The sequence below is a fragment of the Triticum dicoccoides genome, chromosome 5B (assembly GCF_002162155.2).
Source record: "Triticum dicoccoides isolate Atlit2015 ecotype Zavitan chromosome 5B, WEW_v2.0, whole genome shotgun sequence".
Lineage (NCBI taxonomy): Eukaryota > Viridiplantae > Streptophyta > Magnoliopsida > Poales > Poaceae > Triticum > Triticum dicoccoides.
Window position 1 is genome coordinate 508,688,810 of NC_041389.1, and position 25,247 is coordinate 508,714,056.

Consider the following 25,247-nt stretch of genomic DNA (forward strand, 5'->3'; position numbering starts at 1 on the left):
AAGTGGACAAATAGGAAAAAATATATGTGGAAAACACTCAACTCACCTTCTTGCTTACCCAAATTCTAATGATTCCTTGGCGGTTGTGCAGCGGTAGAAAATCAGGAGTGGACGAGCGAATGAAATGGAAGAAGCTGATGGTTTTCAGGTGGATCTTGGTGGGGTAAAATAAGGAGGGCTAATGCTGAGATCCAATCGATGCAAACCAAATGAACAAGAAAAATTTGTAGATCCTGGCACCACGTTTGAGCTTCAATACTTGCCACTACAACTTCTGAAATTTCTCAGCAACTGAATATGATTGCACACTTGCTCAACACTTTCTCTTCTTTTTTTCTCTTTTTTACTCCTCTCTCTCTCTCTCTCTCTCTATTTTTTGCAACACGATAGATCCAACAACAAGACTCAAAGAAAATAGCAGCAACTTTGGATAGAACTTAGCGCAAACACAAAGAGGAAAGCAAACAACTAGATCTCAACAAACAATGGCTTGGATTTTTGTGTGTGGCTTTTTGGCTTTGGACTCTAGGACGGGGAAAAAACCATACTAAAAAGGATAGATCTAGCTACAAGGATACATATCCTACCGTGTAAACCTTGCTCTGAATACCAGATGATGCGACACCATCTTCGGAGAAGAGGGTGAACAAGGGGAGGTCTGATTTTCATGGTGTAGGATTGATAATGGATGGAGGTAACTAGCTGCAAGCAGCTGAAAATGGAAAATAAGAAATTATGACCCAATGAGGAGGATGCTCACCGAAGCCTGCAATCCGAAGATTCGCTGATCCACAACCATGCTCAAGTCGTGGAGCACGGGATAGGTGCAATCCACAAGGGAAACCACAAACTCTAACCCACAAAACACAATCTAGTCATGGAGCACGAATTAGGAGAAATTTCTCAAGGAATCACGAGTAACAAGAGCTCTCCAATCTCAGGAGGAGTCTATGTCTTTGGTCTTTAATAGAGTTGGCAAAAGTCCACAAAGAAGGGGAGATCTAGCCTATTTATATTAGGGACAACTCCTCTGGATAGGTGTGAAAGCAAACTAGCTTCTGGAACCAGCTTAGGTGTGAAAGCGAACTAGCTTTGGTTTGACTAAATGGATTTGAAACTTAATGAAGTAGCTTATGGAAATCTCTCGTTGGAGGTGATTGGTGGTTCCCGACCAAACATTGTTCACTAGAGTCGAACAATGTTTCCTTCAGTAGCAAACTTGAGTGTTAGAAACCTTTCACAAGTTGGGATATCCAAACTCGTCCAAATCATTGTTTTGTCTGAATCGGAACAATGTTTGTTTAGCAGATAACTTATTTCTTCATGAACTCATAACTTTGTTTCTGTTGGGGAACATAGTAATTTCAAATATTTCCTACGCACATGCAAGATCATCGTGATGCATAGCAATGAGAGGGGAGAGTGTTGTCCACGTACCCTCGTAGACCGAAAGCGGAAGCGTTAGAACAACGCGGTTGATGTAGTCGTACGTCTTCACGGCCCGACCGATCAAGCACCGAAACTACGGCACCTCCGAGTTCTAGCACACGTTCATCTTGATGACGTCCCTCGAACTCCGATCCAGCTGAGTGTCGAGGGAGATTTCCGTCAGCACGACGGCTTGGTGACGATCTTGATGTTCTACCGTCGCAGGGCTTCGCCTAAGCACCGCTATAATATTATCGAGGTGGACTATGGTGGAGGGGGCACCGCACACGGCTTAGAGATCCAAGGGATCAATTGTTGTTGTGCCTAGAGGTGCCCCCAGCCCCCGTATATAAAGGAGCAAGGGGGGAGGGGGCGGCCGGCCTAGGAGGGGGCGCGCCAAGGGGTGTCCTACTCCCACCGGGAGTAGGACTCCCTCCTTCCTTGTTGGAGTAGGAGAAGGGGAGAAAGAGGAGGAGAGGAGGAAGGAAAAGGGGGCTGCACCCCTTGTCCAATTCGGACCAGAGGGGGGCTGCGCGCCTCCTTCCTTTTGGCCTCTCTCCTCTATTCCCGTATGGCCCAATAAGGCCCATATACTCCCCGGCGAATTCCCGTAACTCTCCGGTACTCCGAAAAATACCCGAATCACTCGGAACCTTTCCGAACTCCGAATATAGTCGTCCAATATATCGATCTTTACGTCTCGACCATTTCGAGACTCCTCGTCATATCCCCGATCTCATCCGGGACTCTGAAGTCCTTCGGTACATCAAAACTCATAAACTCATAATATAACTGTCATCGAAATCTTAAGCGTGTGGACCCTACGGGTTCGAGAACAATGTAGACATGACCGAAACATGTTTCCGGTCAATAACCAATAGCGGAACCTAAATGCTCATATTGGCTCCCACATATTCTACGAAGATCTTTATCGGTCAAACCGCATAACAACATACGTTGTTCCCTTTGTCATCGATATGTTACTTGCCCGAGATTCGATCATCGGTATCTCAATACCTAGTTCAATCTCGTTACCGGCAAGTCTCTTTACTCGTTCCGTAATATATCATCTAGCAACTAACTCATTAGTTGCAATGCTTGCAAGGCTTAAGTGATGTGTATTACCGAGAGGGCCCAGAGATACCTCTCCGACAATCGGAGTGACAAATTCTAATCTCAAAATACGCCAACCCAACATGTACCTTCGGAGACACTTTTAGAGCTCCTTTATAATCACCCAGTTACGTTGTGACGTTTGGTAGCACACAAAGTGTTCCTCCGGTAAACGAGAGTTGCATAATCTCATAGTCATAGGAACATGTATAAGTCATGAAGAAAGCAGTAGCAACATACTAAACGATCAAGTGCTAAGCTAACGGAATGGGTCAAGTCAATCACATCATTCTCCTAATGATGTGATCCCGTTAATCAAATGACAACTCTTTTGTCCATGGCTAGGAAACATAACCATCTTTGATAAACGAGCTAGTCAAGTATAGGCCTACTAGTGACACTATGTTTGTCTATGTATTCACACATGTATTATGTTTCCGGTTAATACAATTCTAGCATGAATAATAAACATTTATCATGATATAAGAAAATAAATAATAACTTTATTATTGCCTCTAGGGCATATTTCCTTCAGTCTCCCACTTGCACTAGAGTCAATAATCTAGTTCACATCACCATGTGATTTAACACCAATATTCACATCTGTATGTGATTAACACCCATAGTTCACATCGTCATGTGACCAACACACAAAGGGTTTACTAGAGTCAATAATCTAGTTCACATCATTATGTGATTAACACCCAAAGAGTACTAAGGTGTGATCATGTTTTGCTCGTGAGAGAAGCTTAGTCAACGGGTCTGTCACATTCAGAGCCGTATGTATTTTGCAAATATTCTATGTCTACAATGCTCTGCATAGAGCTACTCTAGCTTATTGCTCCCACTTTCAATATGTATCCAGATTGAGACTTAGAATCATCTGGATTAGTGTAAAAGTTTGCACTGATGTAACTTTTACGACGAACTCTTTTATCACCTCCATAATCGAGAAACATCTCCTTAGTCCTCACTAAGGATATTCTTGACCGCTATCCAGTGATCTACTATTAGATCAAAACTGTATTCCTTTGCCAAATTCAGAGCAAGGTATACAATAGGTCTGGTCCATAGCATGGCATACTTTTATAGAACCTATGACTGATGCATAGGGAATGACTTTCATTCTCTTTCTATTTTCTGTCGTGGTCGGGATTTGAGTCTTACTCAATTTTGTACCTTTTCAACACAGGCAAGAACTCTTTCTTTGACTGTTCCATTTTGAACTACTTCAAAATCTTGTCAAGGTATGTACTCGTTGAAAATCTTATCAAGCGTCTTGATCTATCTCTATAGATCTTGATGCTCAATGTGTAAGCAGCTTTACTGAGGTCTTTCTTTGAAAAACTCTTTTCAAACACTCCTTTATGCTTTGCAGAAAAATTCTACATCATTTCCGCTGAACAATATGTTATTCACACATTCTTATCAGAGAGTCTGTAGTGCTCCCACTCACTTTATTGTAAATACAAGCCTTTCCAAAAGTCTGTATAAAACCATATGCTTTGATCAACTCATCAAAGCGCATACTCCAACTCCGAGATGCTTGCACCAGTCCATTGATGGATCGCTGGAGCTTGCACATTTTGTTAGCACTTTTAGGATTGTCAAAACCTTCTGGTTGCATCATATGCAACTATTCTTTAAAAAATCATTAAGGAATGCGGTTTTGACATCCATTTTCCAGATTTCATAAAATGTGGCAATTGCTAACATGATTCAGACAGACTTAAGCATAGATACGAGTGAAAAACTCTCATCGTAGTCAACACCTTGAACTTGTCGAAAACCTTTTGCGACAATTCTAGCTTTGTAGATAGTAACACTATCAGTGTTCGTCTTCCTCTTGAAGATCCATTTAATCTCAATGTCTCGCCGATCATTGGGCAAGTCAATTAAAGTCCATACTTTGTTTTCATACATGGATCTTATCTCAGATCTCATGGCCTCAAGCCATTTTGCGGAATCTGGGCTCATCATCGCTTCCTCATAATTCGTAGGTTCATCATGGTCAAGTAACATGACTTCCAAAATAAGATTACCGTACCACTCTGGTGCGGATCTTATTCTGGTAGACCTACGAGGTTTTTGTAGTAACTTGATCTAAAGTTTCATGATCATCATCATTAGCTTCGTCACTAATTGGTGTAGTAGTCACAGGAACAGATTTTTGTGATGAACTACTTTCAAATAAGGGAGCAGGTACAATTACCTCATCAAGTTCTACTTTCCTCCCACTCACTTCTTTCGAGAGAAACTTCTTCTCTAGAAAGGATCCATCTTAGCAACGAATAACTTGCCTTCGGATCTGCGATAGAAGGTGTACCCAATAGTTACCTTTGGGTATTCTATGAAGACGCACTTCTCCGGTTTGGGTTCGAGCTTATCAGGCTGAAACTTTTTCACATAAGCATCGCAGCCCCAAAATTTAAGAAACGACAACTTTGGTTTCTCACCAAACCATAGTTCATGAGGCGTCGTATCAACGGATTTTGATGGTGCCCTATTTAAAGTGAATGCAACTGTCTCTAATGCGTAACCCCTAAACGATAGTGGTAAATCGGTAAGAGACATCATAGATTGCACTATATCCAATAAAGTACAGTTACGACGTTCGGACACACCATAACGCTGTGGTGTTCCATGTGGCGTGAGCTGTGAAACTATTCCACATTGTTTTATATGAAGGCCAAACTCGTAACTCAAATATTCTTCTCCACGATCAGATCGTAGAAACTTTATTGTCTTGTTACGATGATTCTCCACTTCACTCTGAAATTCTTTGAACTTTTCAAATGTTTCAGACTTGTGTTTCATTAAGTAGATATACTCATATCTGCTCAAATCATCTTGTGAAGGTCAAAAAATAACGATACTTGCCACGAGCATCAACACTCATTGGACCGCATACATCGGTATGTATTATTTCCAATAAGTCACTAGCTCGCTCCACTGTTCCGGAGAACGGAGTTTTAGTCATATTGCCCAAAAGGCACGGTTCGCAAGCATCAAATGATTCATAACCAAGTGATTCCAAAAATCCATCTTTTATGGAGTTTCTTCATGCGCTTTACACCGATATGACCCAAACGACAGTGCCACAAATAAGTTGCACTATCATTATTAACTTTGCATCTTTTTGGCATCAATATTATGATTATGTGTATCACTACGATCGAGATCCAAGAAACTATTTTCATTGGGTGTATGACCATTGAAGGTTTTTATTCATGTAAACAGAACAACTATTGTTCTCTAATTTAAATGAAGAACTGTATTGCAATAAACATGATCAAATCATATTCATGCTCAACGCAAATGCCAAATAACATTTATTTAGATTCAACACTAATCTCGAAAGTATAGGGAGTGTGCGATGATGATCATATCAATCTTGGAACCACTTCCAACACACATCATCACTTCACCCTCAACTAGTTTCTGTTTATTCTATAACCCCCTTTTCGAGTTACTAATCTTAGCAACCTCAACAAGTATCAAATACTCAGGGGCTACTATAAACACTAGTAAGGTACACATCAATAACCTGTATATCAAATATACCCTTGTTCACTTTGCCATCCTTCTTATCCACCAAATATTCAGGGCACATCCGCTTCTAGTGACCATTTCCTTTGCAGTATAATCACTTAGTTTCAGGCTTTGGTCCAGCTTTGGGCTTCTTCGTGGGAGTGACAACTTGCTTGCCATTTTGCTTGAAGTTCCCTTTCTTTCCCTTTGCCCTTTTCTTGAAACTAGTGGTCTTGTCAATCATCAACACCTGATGCTCTTTTCTTGATTTCTACCTTTGTCGATTTTAGCATCACGAAGAGCTAGGGAATCGTTTTCATCATCCCTTGCATTATAGTTCATCACGAAGTTCCAGTAACTTGGTGATAGTGACTAGAGAACTCTGCCAATCACTATATTATCTAGAAGATTAACTCCCACTTGATTCAAGCGATTGTAGTACTCAGACAATCTAGGTACTTTCTCACTAGTTGAGCAATTCTCCTCCATCTTTTAGCTATAGATCTTGTTAGAGACTTCATATCTCTCAACTCGGGTATTTGCTTGAAATATTAACTTCAACTCCTGGAACATCTCATATGGTCCATGACGTTCAAAACGTCTTTGAAGTCCCGATTCTAAGCCGTTAAGCATGGTGCACTAAACTATCAAGTAGTCATCATATTGAGCTAGCCAAACGTTCATAACGTCTGCATCTGCTCCTGCAATAGGTTTGTCACCTAGCGGTGCATCAAGGACATAATTCTTCTGCGCAGCAATGAGGATAAACCTCAGATCACGGATCCAATCCGCATCATTGCTACTAACATTTTTCAACACAATTTTCTCTAGGAACATATCAAAATAAACATATGAAAGCAACACCACAAGCTATTGATCTACAACATAATTTGCAAAATACTACCAGGACTAAGTTCATGATAAATTTAAGTTCAATTAATCATATTACTTAAGAACTCCCACTTAGAAATACATCCCTCTAATCCTCTAAGTGATCACGTGATCCAAATCAACTAAACCATAACCGATCATCACGTGAAATGGAGTAGCTTTCAATGGTGAACATCATTATGTTGATCATATCTACTATATGATTCATGCTCGACCTTTCGGTCTCCGTGTTCCGAGGCCATATCTGCATATGCTAGGCTCGTCAAGTTTAACCTGAGTATTCCGCGTGTGCAAAACTGGCTTGCACCCGTTGTAGATGGATGTAGAGCTTATCACACCCGATCATCACGTGGTGTCTGGGCACGACGAACTTTGGCAACGGTGCATACTCAGGGAGAACACTTCTTGATAATTAGTGAGAGATCGTCTTATAATGCTACCGTCAAACAAAACAGAATAAGATGTATAACAGATAAACATCATATGCAATCAAAATATGTGACATGATATGGCCATGATCATCTTGCGCCTTTGATCTCCATCTCCAAAGTACTGTCATGATCTCTATCGTCACCGGCATGACACCATGATCTTCATCATCTTGATCTATATCAATGTGTCATCACATGGTCGTCTCGCCAACTATTGCTCTTGCAACTATTGCTATCGCATAGCGATAAAGTAAAGCAATTATTTGGCACTTGCATCTTATGCAACAAAGAGACAACCATAGAGCTTCTGCCAGTTGCCGATAACTTCAACAAAACATGATCATCTCATACAACAACTCATATCTCATCACGTCCTGACCATATCACATCACAACATGCCCTGCAAAAACAAGTTAGACGTCCTATACTTTGTTGTTGCAAGTTTTACGTGGCTGCTACGGGCTGAGCAAGAACCGTTCTTACTTACGCATCAAAACCACAACGATAGTTTGTCAAGTTGGTGCTGTTTTAACCTTCTCAAGGACCGGGCGTAGCCACACTCGGTTCAACTAAAGTTGGAGAAACTGACACCCGCTAGTCACCTGTGTGCAAAGCACGGCGGTAAAACCAGTCTCGCGTAAGCGTACGTGTAATGTCGGTCCGGGCCGCTTCATCCAACAATACCGCCGAACCAAAGTATGACATGCTGGTAAGCAGTATGACTTGTATCCCCCACAACTCACTTGTGTTCTACTCGTGCATATAACATCAACGCATAAAACCTAGGCTCGGATGCCACTGTTGGGAAACGTAGTAATTTCAAAAATTTCCTACGCACATGCAAGATCATGGTGATGCATAGCAACGAGAGGGGAGAGTGTTGTCCATGTACCCTCGTAGACCGAAAGCGGAAGCATTAGAACAACGCGGTTGATGTAGTCGTACGTCTTCACGGCCCGACCGATCAAGCACCAAAACTACGGCACCTCCGAGTTCTAGCACACGTTCAGCTCGATGACGTCCCTCGAACTCCGATCCAGCTGAGTGTCGAGGGAGAGTTCCGTCAGCACGACGGCTTGGTGACGATCTTGATGTTCTACCGTCGCAGGGCTTCGCCTAAGCACCGCTATAATATTATCGAGGTGGACTATGGTGGAGGGGGCACCGCACACGGCTTAGAGATCCAAGGGATCAATTGTTGTTGTGCCTAGAGGTGCCCCCAGCCCCCGTATATAAAGGAGCAAGGGGGGAGGGGGCGGCCGGCCTAGGAGGGGGCGCGCCAAGGGGTGTCCTACTCCCACCGGGAGTAGGACTCCCTCCTTCCTTGTTGGAGTAGGAGAAGGGGAGAAAGAGGAGGAGAGGAGGAAGGAAAAGGGGGCTGCACCCCTTGTCCAATTCGGACCAGAGGGGGGCTGCGCGCCTCCTTCCTTTCGGCCTCTCTCCTCTATTCCCGTATGGCCCAATAAGGCCCATATACTCCCCGGCGAATTCCCGTAACTCTCCGGTACTCCGAAAAATACCCGAATCACTCGGAACCTTTCCGAACTCCGAATATAGTCGTCCAATATATCGATCTTTACGTCTCGACCATTTCGAGACTCCTCGTCATATCCCCGATCTCATCCGGGACTCTGAAGTCCTTCGGTACATCAAAACTCATAAACTCATAATATAACTGTCATCGAAATCTTAAGCGTGTGGACCCTACGGGTTCGAGAACAATGTAGACATGACCGAAACATGTTTCCGGTCAATAACCAATAGCGGAACCTAAATGCTCATATTGGCTCCCACATATTCTACGAAGATCTTTATCGGTCAAACCGCATAACAACATACGTTGTTCCCTTTGTCATCGATATGTTACTTGCCCGAGATTCGATCATCGGTATCTCAATACCTAGTTCAATCTCGTTACCGGCAAGTCTCTTTACTCGTTCCGTAATATATCATCTAGCAACTAACTCATTAGTTGCAATGCTTGCAAGGCTTAAGTGATGTGTATTACCGAGAGGGCCCAGAGATACCTCTCCGACAATCGGAGTGACAAATTCTAATCTCAAAATACGCCAACCCAACATGTACCTTCGGAGACACTTTTAGAGCTCCTTTATAATCACCCAGTTACGTTGTGACGTTTGGTAGCACACAAAGTGTTCCTCCGGTAAACGAGAGTTGCATAATCTCATAGTCACAGGAACATGTATAAGTCATGAAGAAAGCAGTAGCAACATACTAAACGATCAAGTGCTAAGCTAACGGAATGGGTCAAGTCAATCACATCATTCTCCTAATGATGTGATCCCGTTAATCAAATGACAACTCTTTTGTCCATGGCTAGGAAACATAACCATCTTTGATAAACGATCTAGTCAAGTATAGGCCTACTAGTGACACTATGTTTGTCTATGTATTCACACATGTATTATGTTTCCGGTTAATACAATTCTAGCATGAATAATAAACATTTATCATGATATAAGGAAATAAATAATAACTTTATTATTGCCTCTAGGGCATATTTCCTTCAGTTTCTTCACCATAAAACATTGTTTTGCACGGACTGAAATGTGCTTAGCCTTCTTCGACATTTCACCTGAGTTCAGCCAACAACAAAGGAGATGAAAGTGCATCCATGTGTTCAAGATTATAGTATGAACTCAAGTTATCATTCACCTGGCAATGTATTTGTTTGACACAAATTATTATGTTTTCTCCTTTGATGATAGGGGTTGTACAAATGGTCGTCATGTGCTCATCTTCCTCCTCCTCTTGAAAAGGAGTCGTCATCGACTCTAAGGGTTCAATGGTTTTCATGTCCTCATCAAAACTTCTGTCCACCATAAGGCTACTCACCATATATCTAGTCCTCTGATAGTTCTTCATTCTGGTTGGGAAAGCTCTGCTGGACAGAGGGAACACTCCTTTGATCCACAGATGGGATAAAAATTCTCATATTTGTGACGTTTAATCGTAGCTGCGGGAATCTACATCAAGTCTACACCAACATATCTTCTCCGCTGATTTTTATTGGTAAAGATCGAACCTGAATCTCTTTGCATATTCATAGTGATCTTTGATTTTATACGTAGGCTGGATTTTGCTTTTGTTTTCTATGACCTTTCTCAACATGAAAATGCCAAACTTTAACATGGCATGTGTAATTATGTATCTTAAGTGTATAATTTTTTGGAGGCAAATGTATGAATCAACAGTCACTTCGCATGAAAACCTGCCTTCTTTCCTTGTCAAAACATAGTTCCTTCCTTGGAGAGGGTCCGGTTTATAAGCAGTATGTGTGACAACTTTTACAGAAGATTCTCAAATTTGTACCATAACCTATAGGGGCCGTATCATAACACCATGCCAAGTCTTATGCTTTCTGGCTTTGTTTGCGTTTTCTCGAATTAAAATAACAATAACCCTCTATGTTAATGAGTGAGTCTTGGCCCCTTTGTGCAAGTAGTTACTTGCACAAGTCCTAAAAATAGACTCAAGGACACAAGTAGGATTCTTCAACTCATTTATGGTGACTATTTCATGTATCTATAGTCCAAATTTGAATTATATCCATTAGATACCAAGAAACACACTTAATTACTCAAATATAGCAAATGAACACTCAAAATGCCATATTTTAACATAAGACATGTAATGGTGTATTTTGATTAATTGTTTTTGAAGGCCAACGAATGAATCAGCGGTCGCTTCACTTTCAAAAGGGAAGGAACTAAACAAAAAAAAGGAAAGAAAGAAAGAAAGAAAGAAGAGAAAAAAAGGAAGAAACAAGGAAAAGTGAATAGAAGAAGAGAGCATAAAACAAAGAAAAAAAAGAATAAACACATAAATAGAAGAAAAATAAAATCTTTGTCGAGTGCTCTATGTCGAGCACTTGGCACAGGGATAACATTGTCACTCCGCCATCAACAACGGTGTCTACGGACACCTGTCACTGTGTTTCCCGTGTGCTTGATCTTTGTCAAGTGTCGGCTTCAATTTGCGCCTAGTACACCGTTTTGCCAACTCTCTTCTAGATGATACTCGGCAATGGTGATGCTTCAACGAGTGTGATTTTTTTCGTCAAGCATTTTGTCTAGGCACTTGACAAAGGCCTTGTTTGGTGAGTGCTTGATAAAATGCACTCGCAAACTACCTAACACTTGGCATAGGAAGTTTTTTTCTGTAGTGTTTTTTTGACTCTACCCTTTTGTTGCTCTGGATTGATGACTCCTCCTCGTGGGAAACCTTACACAGAGAGGATAACCATTGTCCAACTAAGAATATCAGGAGGTATATGAAATGCACATCAAAACAAATGTAGAAAAAGTACTCATGTCTTCACAACTTGTTTATCTTGTCAAAGGTGTCCGAACAACTCCCCCAATTTCTATCATAAGGTGCGTGCATATGTTTCATTAGTGATATGGTTCAAAACACCCATTGTCGATGTCAACTGCTGGATCAAATGAGATTGGATATGCTTGATGGGGCCTTCACACATGGTCTTATCGTAGTGGGTTGAGGCTAAGCCTATAGTGAATGCTGGTGCAGAGAACTCTGCCAAGTTCATCAGAAACATCATCTACAAATATGGTGTTCCCCGTTCCGCATAACATCGTTGGTAGTGGCTCAAATTTTACTTGTTTCATGCCTGATTTTTGTGTTCCTGAAACGTTAGTTTTGTTTTTCTTGCAAAAATCAATGCTTTGTATGGGAGCGTCAATTCACCACGTCATGCTATTATAAGTCTTAGGGTGCAAGATTGGCTGAAGACCATGTATCAAAATTGTAACAACTTGCAAAATGACATCCTCCTCGCCCAGTGGCAGAACCAGCGGGTGTGCCAGGTGTGTATATATATACACACATATATTGACTTTGACTATTGACTAATGAGCCCAGCGACCAGGTCCACCTCATCCTTTTCCCCATCTGAGCAAGCAAGAGAGGCAGAGTCGCAGCGCACAGGACTACTTCAGCCACTCACCCGCTCCCCGCTAGCGCTTGGCCGCCGCCGCTCGGCGCTCGCGCTCGGCCCCCTCCACTGGAGGCTGGAGCTAGCTCCTTCTCGTTGCCACTCACCATGAGCAGCCTCACCTCCCAGGCTGCCCTACCAAGGCACCATCGTGCCAATCGGATCAGACGGCAGACAGCCGCCACCGCTCCAGTCTGCGGAGGATATGCTCCTGCCTCTCGTCTCCTCCGGTCCTAGCCTGCTCCAACGCTCCCCGCCCCGGTCGTGGTGGTTAGTTAGGTGACCCGGACTGCTCATTGCACTACGACAATGCGACTGCTAGATCTTGTTTGTTATATGATGTCTGTAATGTTTCAGCTTTGTAGTGTTGTTTCTGAATTTCAATTAGAAAATGTTGTTAGCAGTTAGCAGAAGTGCAGATGACTAGGGTGTGGCATTTTTATTTGTGCTCTTTGTATGCATGTATGCTCTAGTCTTGCTAACATTATGTTCTAATTGTAGAACTGAAGATGAAGAGGAATGGTGACATTAAGTCCTTTTTCTGGAATTATGAGGCAAAAACAAGAAAGGTTGCAGCCCCTCATGAAGAGCAATGTGACACTCCAAATTTTTTTATTTGGTTTTTATCAAAAACTTTGTGGTTTTTGAGGAGAGGCCATTTTAAAATTTTTCTTTTCAGAAAAACCTTCCACTTAAAAACTTCCTTTGCTTTGGCAAGGATTTTATTTTTTCAAACCTTAGTGTTTGATCTTTTGAATCTTCTTCTCTGTTGGTTCTCTCTCAAATTTAATTTTTGAGTTTAAATTATTTTCTTTTAAAATGAAGCTCTATGAAATTTGGGGACTTTCATATCTTGGAACCACCCTTGACTTTGCATTGTTCCCATGTGGTAAAACCCCTCCAAAATCTCCCCTACACCTTGTGATCAACCTAAGTCCTCTGTCCTAACTAATCCAAACAAGTTTTGGATTTTATTCTAATTATTTTTCCTCTCAAATCAAATCTGAAGATTATTTTGAACCCAAATGATTTTCAAAGCAAGTACCATATTGCATTTGAGTTTTGATCTCAAACCAACTCTCCTAGATAGTCCTTTGTACCCACAACCCAGAACCATCTTGATCCACTCCTCCTCTTTTCAAAATTTTCAAAATTCAGTCTCTGCAAGTTTGGACCAGATTTGCCAAATTTGATGAAATTCATATCTACACTGCTCCAAAAATTCCACCAAAAATCATGCAGCCTAGTTGAGCAATGAGAAGCCACTCCACCAAGTTTCAGCTCAAGGAAAAATCCCTAGATGCCAATTTCATTCTGTCGAACACCTTGCGGGCACTGTTACTGTTCAAAATTCAGAAAAGTTCAGTCTTCAGTGTCATTGTTCGTTCGTCAGCTTCACTCACGCGTTCACAGTGCATTTGGCACGTTCCTCTCCGCCTCTTCCTACTGTCTGGAGCACCACACGCTCACTTGGCCTCTTCCCGGCGTCGGTGGCGCCCTGGCCGCCCACGCCGGCGTGTCTTGCGGCGGCCGAAACCCCGTTGCAGCCGACAGGGAACAAGAACGGCGGCTCAACGCCGTTCCGCGCCGCCCATCGCTCCCTGGCTCTCCGCGTGGCCTCATGCACGCCAGCGCACCCCCGCTGCACCGTCGCCGTGGCCCGACAGCGCTGGACGCGCTCTCTGCCGCCAACGGACCCGCGCCGTCCCGTTCCGACCAAAGCCTGCCCTAAGCTTCTAATCCAAGTCCGGTTAGCGTCTAAACGGACCCAGTAAACTCCCACGACGGCGCTCGACTCCCTAATCACCCCCGACCGAGCACTGCGCCACCGTAACCATCGCCGGAAATCCCCGTTCACGGCCACCGCCTCGGACCGCCTATAAAAAGGGCCCCCGAGCTCACCCTCGTGCACGCATCATCACTACACCTCACCAACGCCCCGCCAGGCCACTAGGGGGACCTCGAGGAGGTCTTCTCCCCCAGCTCCGGTCACCCCGATCCGCCTCGGCCTCCACTTCGATTCGCTCCGGTGAGGCCGTCTCCGGCGCCCAAACCCCGTCAGTTACTCCCTCTAGCTACCAGAAGCCTAACCCCCTCCTCAATTTGATCACTGCAGCTCTCTCCGACGAAGTCCGCAACCACCCGAACCGCCGTCCGCCGGAGCAAAGCTCGCCGTTGACGTGGTGCTAGCCGACCGCCACCACCACCACCAACCGACGCGGAAGGGTGCCCTGAACACGGAGGTACCCTCCGATCTCTCTGCCTCGCCGTGGATCGCCGCCGGCGACCACCGCGGCTCTCGGGCACCGGCGAACTCTGCCGCCCCGTTTGAATATTTAAACCTGACGGGCGGGACCCGCCTGTCAGCCTCTCTATCCTGTCGGAGCGAAGCGTTTTCTGAAAACGTATTCTGCCGAATGCGCTTTCCCTCTGGGCTGGCGTAGTCGCTACCGAAGCGCTTTCTGTTTTTATAAACTAGCCCCTAGAAAACTTCTGTTTCATTACAGATGAGTACCTGGACAAAAACCTTTATTTCTTTTAAACAGAAAGGTATTTTTGGTTGATTCTTTTTCTATTCTCTTTAAAAATTTATCTAGTTTTTTATCAAATTTATTTGAAAAATATTTGGTATACTTGCTGTGCACTCCTTGGTATTTACGATAGCGCATATACTTTCTTTATACCGTAGATACCGAAGGAGGTGACGGAGCCGCGAACTTCACCGAGCTAGGCTCCGACTACTCTGAACCAGGCAAGCATGTTTGAACTTTTGATATGATGAGTGTCTTGGCATGTTTTGCATTTAGTTAGTTTCATGGCATGTTGATAAGCATATCGATGAACGTTATTTTATGCGATAATGAGGTAAGTGAGTTCGATGATCCATAAGTGGATGGATGTGAGTATGAATGGCCATGTGTTGGCATGAGGATGGGTAAGATGGCAGTGTCGTAGCATGCCAGTCTTATGCCATACTATGTGACTTCAGTGTCAAACCGTATCGGTCCGGTTCCTCTCATTTTCTTCCCTGTACTACCACATGTTTTCCGCAGGGAATATGGTTTAGTAAGTTGCAAACCGCTTTTCTGGTACACACCAAAAGGAGAGGCCGTGATGATGGTTCCATGGCCCTGGATTAAAGCCAGTCATCCGGTCAGGGGGCATGGGTGTTTCCGGTTGGGACCGAGAGGGGGGCACCCCTTAGAGCGCGCGTATATAAATTTGATCCCATGCTATTCGAGATTGTGATCTCCCCGTCTCAAAAGTTTTTCTTGGACGATGTCTAGGGTGATTCCTAGCATCGAGAGGTAGGATGGGTGTGTACTGGTTAGCTGTGTTTTCTTCCGAAATACCGTAAACGGAACTAGTCCTTCGTGACTACGGAAATCCGTTGGCTGTGGGAATAATTTTGTACAAACTCTGCAGAGTCATATATTCCTCCAAATCATCTATTCCCTGTCCCAGATCGATATTATCTTATCCTAATCAAATGTTAGTTTTGATGGCAGAGACTCCGGTGATTCGCTCGAATGCTAACTCCGGTTAAATGATATAACTGTGGATGGACTAACCCATTTATTCTTATGAATTAAAAGTTTATTATGATTATTATTTACCTGTCCATAAAAGCCCTTTCTGTGATGTCGCCCCGACGTCCGACTGTGGCATTTCTTTTCAAGCCCTTTCTGTGATGTCGCCCCGATGTCCGACTGTGGCATTTCTTTTAAAGCCCTTTCTGTGATGTCGCCCCGACGTCCGACTGTGGCATTTCTTTTCAAGCCCTTTCTGTGATGTCGCCCCGACGTCCGACTGTGGCATTTCTTTTAAAGCCCTTTCTGTGATGTCGCCCCGACGTCCAACTGTGGCATTTCTTTTAAAGCCCTTTCTGTGATGTCGTCCCGACGTCCGACTGTGGCATTTCTTTTAAAGCCCTTTCTGTGACGTCGCCCCGACGTCCGACTGAGGTATTTCTTTTTAAGTCCTTTATGTGGTGCCGCTAAGACGCCCGACTGTGGCATCTTTTTCCTTATATTTATTTGTTCACCTTTCGAGGCGTCGCTTCAGACACCCGATCGGTAGTTATTTATGTTCTGTTGGGATTTCAGGCGGACTACCGCCGTTTCCCTTTTACTTACCTTGTCATGCTAATTTTTTGAATGTACATTGATGAATTTATTCGTGACGCATCCATGCATGCATTTGTTATATCTTACGTCCGAACTGTCTTGCGAGTACTTTCAAAGTACTCACTGGCTTGTTGATTTGGCCAGATGCTGACGAAGGCGATCTCTTGGATGAAGAGTTTGATAGCGAGTCCGACACTTAGAGGAGTCCCAGTCAGTCTCGTGCGACCCTGGATTTGGTCACTGTTTTATATCCGCTTCCGCTACCAAATAAATTCATCGAGCCTCACCTCGACGCTCGATGAGATGATAGACTTAGAGTCTTGTATTTCTCTCCCCGCTGTGTTTTTCCACCACCGCCCTATCCTCGAGTCAGTAGTATGTCTCCACACCACTGTGTCATCTCCGCCATTATGTATAATTATTGGCGTGCTTGTAATAATTTGGTTGAGCAACCGCAGTTCGACCCTATAATATATTTTATGCTACTGGCTTATTGTATCAAGAAATTGTCTACCAGTGAGGAGGATTTCTCTCATACTGGACTCAAAAGATTGGTTTCTCAATAAATATTTTTATTGGAAAACCGGTCGTGACAAGCAACCTGAACCTGATATTGATCCACCTCTAGTCCATTCAGGTGCAGAGATTGACATTGATACTGATCCACCTCCAGTCCATTCGGATGCAGGGATTGACATTGATATTGATGATGAAGTGCCATGGCAACCATCACCCCAACATCCACATGCAAGGTCATATAATATCCAAAGGCTTCCACCTGATCCAGGGGAAAGGATTCCTATTTCGGACTACAATGTTGATGATCAAGATGAAGTTCGGAGACGGTACATTGCAAAGAATGTAGTCCAACCATATGCACACAACTTTGAAGTCAAGAAAATGTATGGTAAAAATCGACACTTCAACTTTGTTTGAGCCAAGGATTGGCATTTCGTGGACATGATCAGAGTGAAGAATCTAGCAATAGGGGGAACTTTCTTGAACTTCTTAAATGGCTTTCAGAAAATGATGAAGAAGTTAATAAACTTGTTTTGAACAATGCTCCTGGGAATTGCATCTTGACTAGTCCAAAGATACAAAATCAAATAATTGAATGTTGTGCAGTGCAAACAACTAAAAGGATTATTGAAGATATTGGTGATGACCACTATGCAATCCTAGCTGATGAGTCTAGTGATGCATCTCATAAAGAACAACTTGCTCTCTGCATACGATTTGTTGACAAATCGGGAAGAGGATGTGAGAGGTTCCTTGGAGTTGTTCATGTTGCCAATACAACTTCAATGTCAGTTAAGGATGTGAAAGTGCAACTATCCCTGGGTGGTTTTGGTAATGATTAACAACATATACCTCATTCAACTAATGCTATTTCAAGATGAGTATTTCAGGAAAGTTCAGTGATTGACATGGCATGGATTAGGATTGTGGACCCCTCAAAATGCTAAGGACAAAGGATTGGCTCAAGCTCTAAAAGCTCAAGACTCTACATTTCACTTTTAGTGATCCAAGATCACATTGAGTCCATAGGAAAGCCAATACTATTAAAAGGGGATGAGGTGTTTCTTAATGGATTGCTTGCTCAAAATGCTTTGTGATATGCTCCAAAAGCCCTCAACCACTTTCTCATATCCACATATGTCCCAAACCAAAAGTCAAACTCGGCCCCACCGATTTGATCCATCCGGCGCCACCGAGTTCATTTGACATAGCCACTGCCAGAAACCCTAGTCTTTTTGCTCCCACCGATAGGGATCTCGGTCTCACCGAGATGGGATTGCAAACTCTCTGTTTCCCTTCGTAACGGTTCGGTCCAACCAAGATGAGCGATCGGTCCCACCGAGTTCGTAATGCAAACTCCCTGTTTCCTTTTCGTAACGTTTCGGTCCCACCGAAATGAGCGAATCGGTCCCATCGAGTTTGCCTGACCAACTCTCTGGTTAGCTTATTACCAAAGTCGGTCCCACCGAGTTTGTGTAATCGGTCTCACCGAGATTACATTATGCCCTAACACTAACAAAATCGGTTCCACCAAGTTGACGTGTCGGTCCCACCGAAATGCCTAATGGTCACATTATGAACTGAATTGGTCCGACCGAGTTTTATGATTCGGTACCACCGAGTTTGATAAATTGTGTGTAACGGTTAGATTTTGTGTGGAGGCTATATATACCCCTCCACCCTCTCCTCATCCGTGAGGGAAGCCATCAGAACATGCCTACACTTCCAGCATTCATTTTCTGACAGAGAACCACCTACTCATGTGTTGAGGCCACGATATTCCAATCCAACCATATGAATCTTGATCTCTAGCCTTCCCCAAGTTGCCTTCCACTCAAATCATCTTTCCACCAAATCCAATCCTATGAGAGAGAGTTGAGTGTTGGGGAGACTATCATTTGAAGCAAAAGAGCAAGGAGTTCATCATCAACACACCATCTATTACATTTTGGAGAGTGGTGTCTCCTAGATTGGTTAGGTGCCACCTGGGAGCCTTCGACAAGATTGTGGAGTTGAACCAAGGAGTTTGTATGGGCAAGGAGATCGCCTACTTCGTGAAGATCTACCCTAGTGAGGCAAGTCCTTCTTGGGCGATGGCCATGCTGGGATAGACAAGGTTGCTTCTTCGTGGACCCTTTGTGGGTGGAGCCCTCCGTGGACTCGCGCAACTGTTACCCCTCGCGGGGTTGAAGTCTCCATCAACGTGGATGTATGATAGCACCACCTATCGGAATCACGCCAAAAATCTCCGGTCAACATTGCGTTTGCTCCCTCCAAACTCCTCCCCTTTACCTTCATATGCAATGATTTACATTCCACTACTATACTCTTAGAATTGCATGTGTAGGTTGATTGCTTGACTTGTGCTAAGTTGCTAAAATCTGCCAAGAACTAAAATTGGGAAAAGGCTAGATTTTTATTTGGTCAAGTAGTCTAATCACCCGCCCTCTAGACATACTTTCGATCCTACAAGTGGTATCGAAGCTATGGTCTCCATTTGCCTTGATTTCCATAGATTTTGGTGATCATAGCCTTGGTTTCACAACCTAGGAGAGTATGGCGTTTAGCGAGGGAAATTACCACCGTAGAGGTCCTTATTTTGATGGTACTACTTTTGCGAGTTGGAAGCATAAGATGAAAATGCATATTCTTGGACATAACCCCGCCGTTTGGGCTATTGTGTGTATTGGCTTGCAAGGTGAATTCTTTGATGAGAGAGAACCGAATCGTGAAGCTACCGCGGAAGAGTTGAAGATGCTGCAATACAACGCTCAAGCTTGTGATATTCTCTTTAACAGATTGTGCCCCGAAGAATTCAACAAAATCAGCCGCCTTGAGAATGCAAAGGAAATTTGGGATACTTTGATTGATATGCACGAAGGTACAGAATCCGTCAAGGAATCCAAATTGGATGTGCTTCAAAGTCAACTTGACAAGTTTAAAATGAAGGATGGTGAAGGTGTCGCTGAAATGTACTCTAGGCTTGCTCTCATCACAAATGAGATTGCCGGCTTAGGAAGTGAAGAGATGAGCGATAGATTCATCATCAAGAAGATCCTAAGATCCTTGGATGGAAAGTATGATATTGTGTGCACATTGATCCAAATGATGCCAAATTACAAGGATCTCAAGCCAACGTAAGTCATTGGAAGAATTGTTGCTCATGAGATGTCACTCAAGGATAAAGAGGAACTTCACAACAAGTCAAGTGGTGCTTACAAAGCCTCATGTGATGCTCCTACATCATCAAGTGAGAAACAAACCTTCAATGAAGAATTGAGCCTAATGGTGAAGAACTTCAACAAATTCTACAAGAGTAGAAGCAAGGAAAGAAGTTCCAAGTCAAGGTCCTACAATGACAAAAGATCTTCAAGTCGTGAACATAATTGCTACAATTGTGGAAGACCCAGACACTAATCCAATGAGTGTACGACTCCTTACAAAAGGAGAGAAGATTCACCTAAAATAATAAGTAGAAGAGAAGAATCACCACCAAGAGAGAGAAGGAGTAGAGATGATCGCTATGAACGAAGAACCTCCAGGAGAAGCAAGGATTCGGAAAGTAAGGACAAGTCATCAAAGAGCAACACAAAGCGAAGACATCAAGCTCATGTTGGTGAATGGGTATCCGGCTCCGACTCTGACCATCACTCCGAGAGAAGTTATCATTCCGACTCCGAATATACTCAAGATGAAGGTGTTGCCGGTCTAGCACTTGTGTCAACCAACTCCTACGACATATTTGACTCACCAAATGAAGGAATTGGAAGATGCTTCGTGGCTAAAGGCCCAAAGGTATCACATTCCGAGTATGTTGATTTCAATAGTGATGAACATGATTTGTTTGGTGATGATGATTTACTTGTTGACAACTCTGGTGATGAATACTATTAATCATGCTAATCAACAGAAAACGAATGACAATGATAAGGAGAAGATTGAGTGTCTAACTAAAGAACTAAGCACTCTTAAGTTAGCTCATGAAACTACCTTGGAAGATCATCGAGAACTTTTAAAGACTCATGAGAAGTTACGCTTTGAAAAGCACAACCTTGAGCAAGAACATGAGTTTTTAAAGGCAATCAATGATGATCTTCGCAAGAAGATCTCTTCTTACATTGCCAAGCATTTACTCTTCTCTACTTACATGCCACAAGTTAAATCTAGCAACAAAAGTAAGAAAGATTCTTCTTCTAGTAGTAACAATAATCATGCTAAATCACATGTTGTTGCTTCTAGTAGTTCTCTTGATTCCACTAACGATTTTCTTAGCCAAGTTACACTTGAGCAAGAAAATATCTTATTGAAGGGAATTATAGAGAAAGGTGTTTACAAGAGCCTTCCCGGAAGTAAGCAATTTGAGGAGATTGTACGCAAGCAAGGAAGGCACCGGTAGAATCAAGGTGTTGGTTTTGAACGAAAGTTCAATGCCAATGGAGTTGAGTGGGAAGAAGATCAATACCCCAAGACAAAGTTTGTTCCTCAACAAGAGAAGTATGATCCTACTTCTTTCCAAGGGACACAAGCTCAAGATGACCTTCCACCACAAGACCACAAGCAAAAAGGCAAGGACAAGCTTCAAGAGGAGATTGATGCATTTGAATAAGCTCCCAAGGCCTTGGTCAAGTGGGTTCCCAAGACTACATCAAGTTCTACTTCATCAAGTACGACTACAACCCAAGGATTCCCATCAAGATGATGTGGATCCCGAAGAAGAACTAGAGAGTTCTTGAGGGTGACTCCTCCAACACACTTCACTCATATCATTTTGGCAAGAACAAGTGCAATCAACTTCCACAGCTTGCACTAGTTCAAGGAGTCACAACCCCTCTTGTTGGTAAGACAAGGGACAAGGTAACCTAATGCTTTCATGGACATCATCTTGTGTGTGTGTATCACTCTATGTATATGGATATCCTTGTTTGTTCCTTGTGGGACTAACCCGTGTAGGTATCGAAAGTGTAACTCACTCCAATGGATAGCTCCGAATGATCTACATCAACATTGAGCATCCACATCTTCAACACCTACATGAAGTCATCATCGACAAAACCCAAGGTTAGTTCATCCCTCTTAGGGGGGATATCACATCTAGGGGGAGCTTTACTCTAATACTTGAGCTAAAGCAACTCTAATGGTGTGAACACAACAATGCTTTATGTAAGAGTGGTAACCCCACTTGTGCTTAAATGATGAGTATGATCTATGATCAAATGTTCTCATTTGACTCCTAAGTCAATATACTCATATATAGATGACCTGGTCATCGCCAATTGCTTGATAGATGCTAGAGTGTTTGTGCATGCTTTGCCACATATTTCATTTGCCATTTTATTGTGTGAGCATGTTGGTTGCATACTTTACTCATTCGAGGACATCCACTTGTTGTTTTGATTGTTTGGCTATTTCTCTTTTGCCAAGTGGATGGACAAGAATACCTAAGAACCTTCTGGTAGCTATCTATGCTTTTCTCGTCTCAAACTCTATTCATGCTACATCACAAAGTTTGATCAAGTCAGATTCGAACCACTCTATGTGAGGAGCACCCAGAGTCCCCGATTCGTCATAGACTTAAACTTACAAAACCTCTTTGTGCATTTCGGTCTGAACGAGTCATCCATTTCGGTCAAACCGAGTTCACTAAGTTGATCTAGGTTTTCATCGCGGTGCAACCGATTTGAACACTTCGGTCCCACCGAGTTGCAGCAACCGCTTGCGATTCTGCAATCTCGGTGCCATCAAGTTGTTCCACTAGGGCACATCAATAGGATCGGGATATAAATACCCACAGGTGAGATTTTGGAAAATTCTTCAAAATGCCTTAGCCCGCGCGTGTCCTGCTCTGCCTTCTCAAGTCTCCAGATCGCCTTCTCGCCGCCAGCAACCTCCCGCCGCTGGTTTCTGCCACCGTCGACGGAATCTGCTCCACCATCGCCGCCGTAGCGAACACCCGCCGACTAGGGTATGTGTTCATCCCCTTGTGCTCTCTATTTAACTCCGATTCCTAGCACAAGGACAATACCATGATTCTTGCCATGAATGAAATCGATCTATCCAGCTAAAACTTCCTTAGGCCTAGTTTGATTTGAAAATTTTAGGGTTAGCTCTCCATAGAACTCGTCTCGGACCGACCGAATCATAGAAATCGGTCTCACCAATTTGGCTTAGGCCATTGCACATGCGCTTTTCGGTCTAACCAAAAACTGCAAATCGGTGTGACCGAGTTCAATTCTCTGTGAAACCCTAGCAATCTCGGTGCAACCAAACCGTGACTCGGTCTGACTGAGTTCACTAGTTTAGGTTCCAAGTGTTGCTTCGGTATCACCGAGTTTATCAATTCGGTAGCTCCGAGATCATTTCTGTAGAGAACTAAAACTAAGTTTTTGAGTCATTTGTTTTGCAAAATCTCTGTACTTTGTGATGCTCATCTACTCTACCTCATCTATAATCTATTCACAAGGTTTGCTGTCAGTTTGCCTGCCAAGATGTCTGACCAGTGATAGCCAGAACAAGTCTGAAGAGCAAGTGCAAATGAGTGAGGGCACTAGCACCTCAAGCAGCTATGATGAGGGCAGCAGGAGCACACCTAGTAACTTGCCCAAGGCAGCCACTAGAGCAAGGAAGAAGAGAACCTCAGATTCTGAAGATGAGGATTATGTTGCAGCTGAGGATGAGACCATCTCAAAGAGGAAGGTGGTGAAGAAGGAGTTTGGCACTGCTGCATCTACAAAGCCTGGCATGAACAAGAAGGCACCAGCTAGGAGAATCCCTACATCCAAGCCAAGAAAAGTTGCCACAGGAGAAACCATGAAGTTCACTCTAGAATCTGATGATGGAGAGGCAGCTGGTGATGACAAGAAGAAGAATAAGGCAAGAACCACTACCGCTAAAGTTCTTGGAAAGTCAACCATGGTGAGAGATTCTGAAGAGGAAGAGGAAGAGGATGTTGCACCAGCACCCAAGTCCCAAAAGCTTATGGGAGATGCAATCAAGTCAGGGGCTGCTCCTAAGCCCAAACCTGCTCCCAAAGCTGCTGCTCCAGCCACCAAGTCTGCACCCAAGAGAAGCACAAGAAACATCCCTGCTGAAGAGAAGAACAAGGCCCCAGTGCCTGAAGCTGATGAAGAAGAAGCTGAAGCCCAAGTGCTGAGAAAGCTCAAACCAAAGATCCCAGACCACAATGACACTCATCCAGTGGCAGAGGACATGAGCATCAGGAAGGATGCAGGTCTGAGACTTTGGAGGAAAAGTGATCCATATGCTGTGAGAAGGAGAACCGTTGTGGATTACAGGTTCCACACTAAGGAACATCAAGACTTCTATGAGACCATTCTTCTTGACAAGAAGCCAAATGTCTGTGACATGAGATGGATTGACTGGACATACATCATAGAGAATGAAGATCACTTCCTAGGTGTCTATGATAGCTTCAAGGCTTGTGGAGTTGACAAGTTTGTTGGACAGGAGCTCACTAAGTGGAATGATGAGCTGATCATGCAATTCTACTCCACTGCTCACTTCTATCCTGATGGAAGGATAGTATGGATGTCTGAAGGTACAAGGTACCAATCAACTGTTGATGAATGGGCCAAGTTGATAAATGCCCCAGCAGCTCATGAGGATGACTTGGATGTGTATGCCAAGAAGAAGAAAGACCATAACTCAATGGCAATTATGTACAAGGAAATTCCTGATGAAGCCCTGGAAACTCATATGTTGGGCTCAGTGAAGTTTCTGTTGTCTGGTCTGCCTACAATCAACACCATCCCGAGGCATACTCTTTTGCCCAAGCCTGGAGATCACAGGATGATAAGAGGACATTCAATCAACTTGCTGCACATTTTTGATGTCCCTCAGAAATTCAAGGTGATGAGTCTGATTGTAGAGACAATCAAGAGGACAACTGCTGATCAGAAAAGGTCTTGTGGGTATGCTCCACAAATTCAGGTGCTCATCAACTCTAAGATGGGCACAGGCACTTATTTGTTGCACAAGGAGCACTTACCTCTCAAGACAGATTTTGAAGACAACACAGTGGTCATGGATGAGAATGATCCTTCATCAGTGCAAGCACATGAGAAGAGAGCAAAGGCAAGGGCAGAGAAAGCTGCAAAAATGCCAAGTGTTGAAGAGGCATCTGAGGTGTTCTTGAAGAGCAAACAAGATCAACTTGGATTTCTGATCCAATCCACCTTGAGGACTGAGAAGGGCTTGGCCACCCTGACTCAGAAT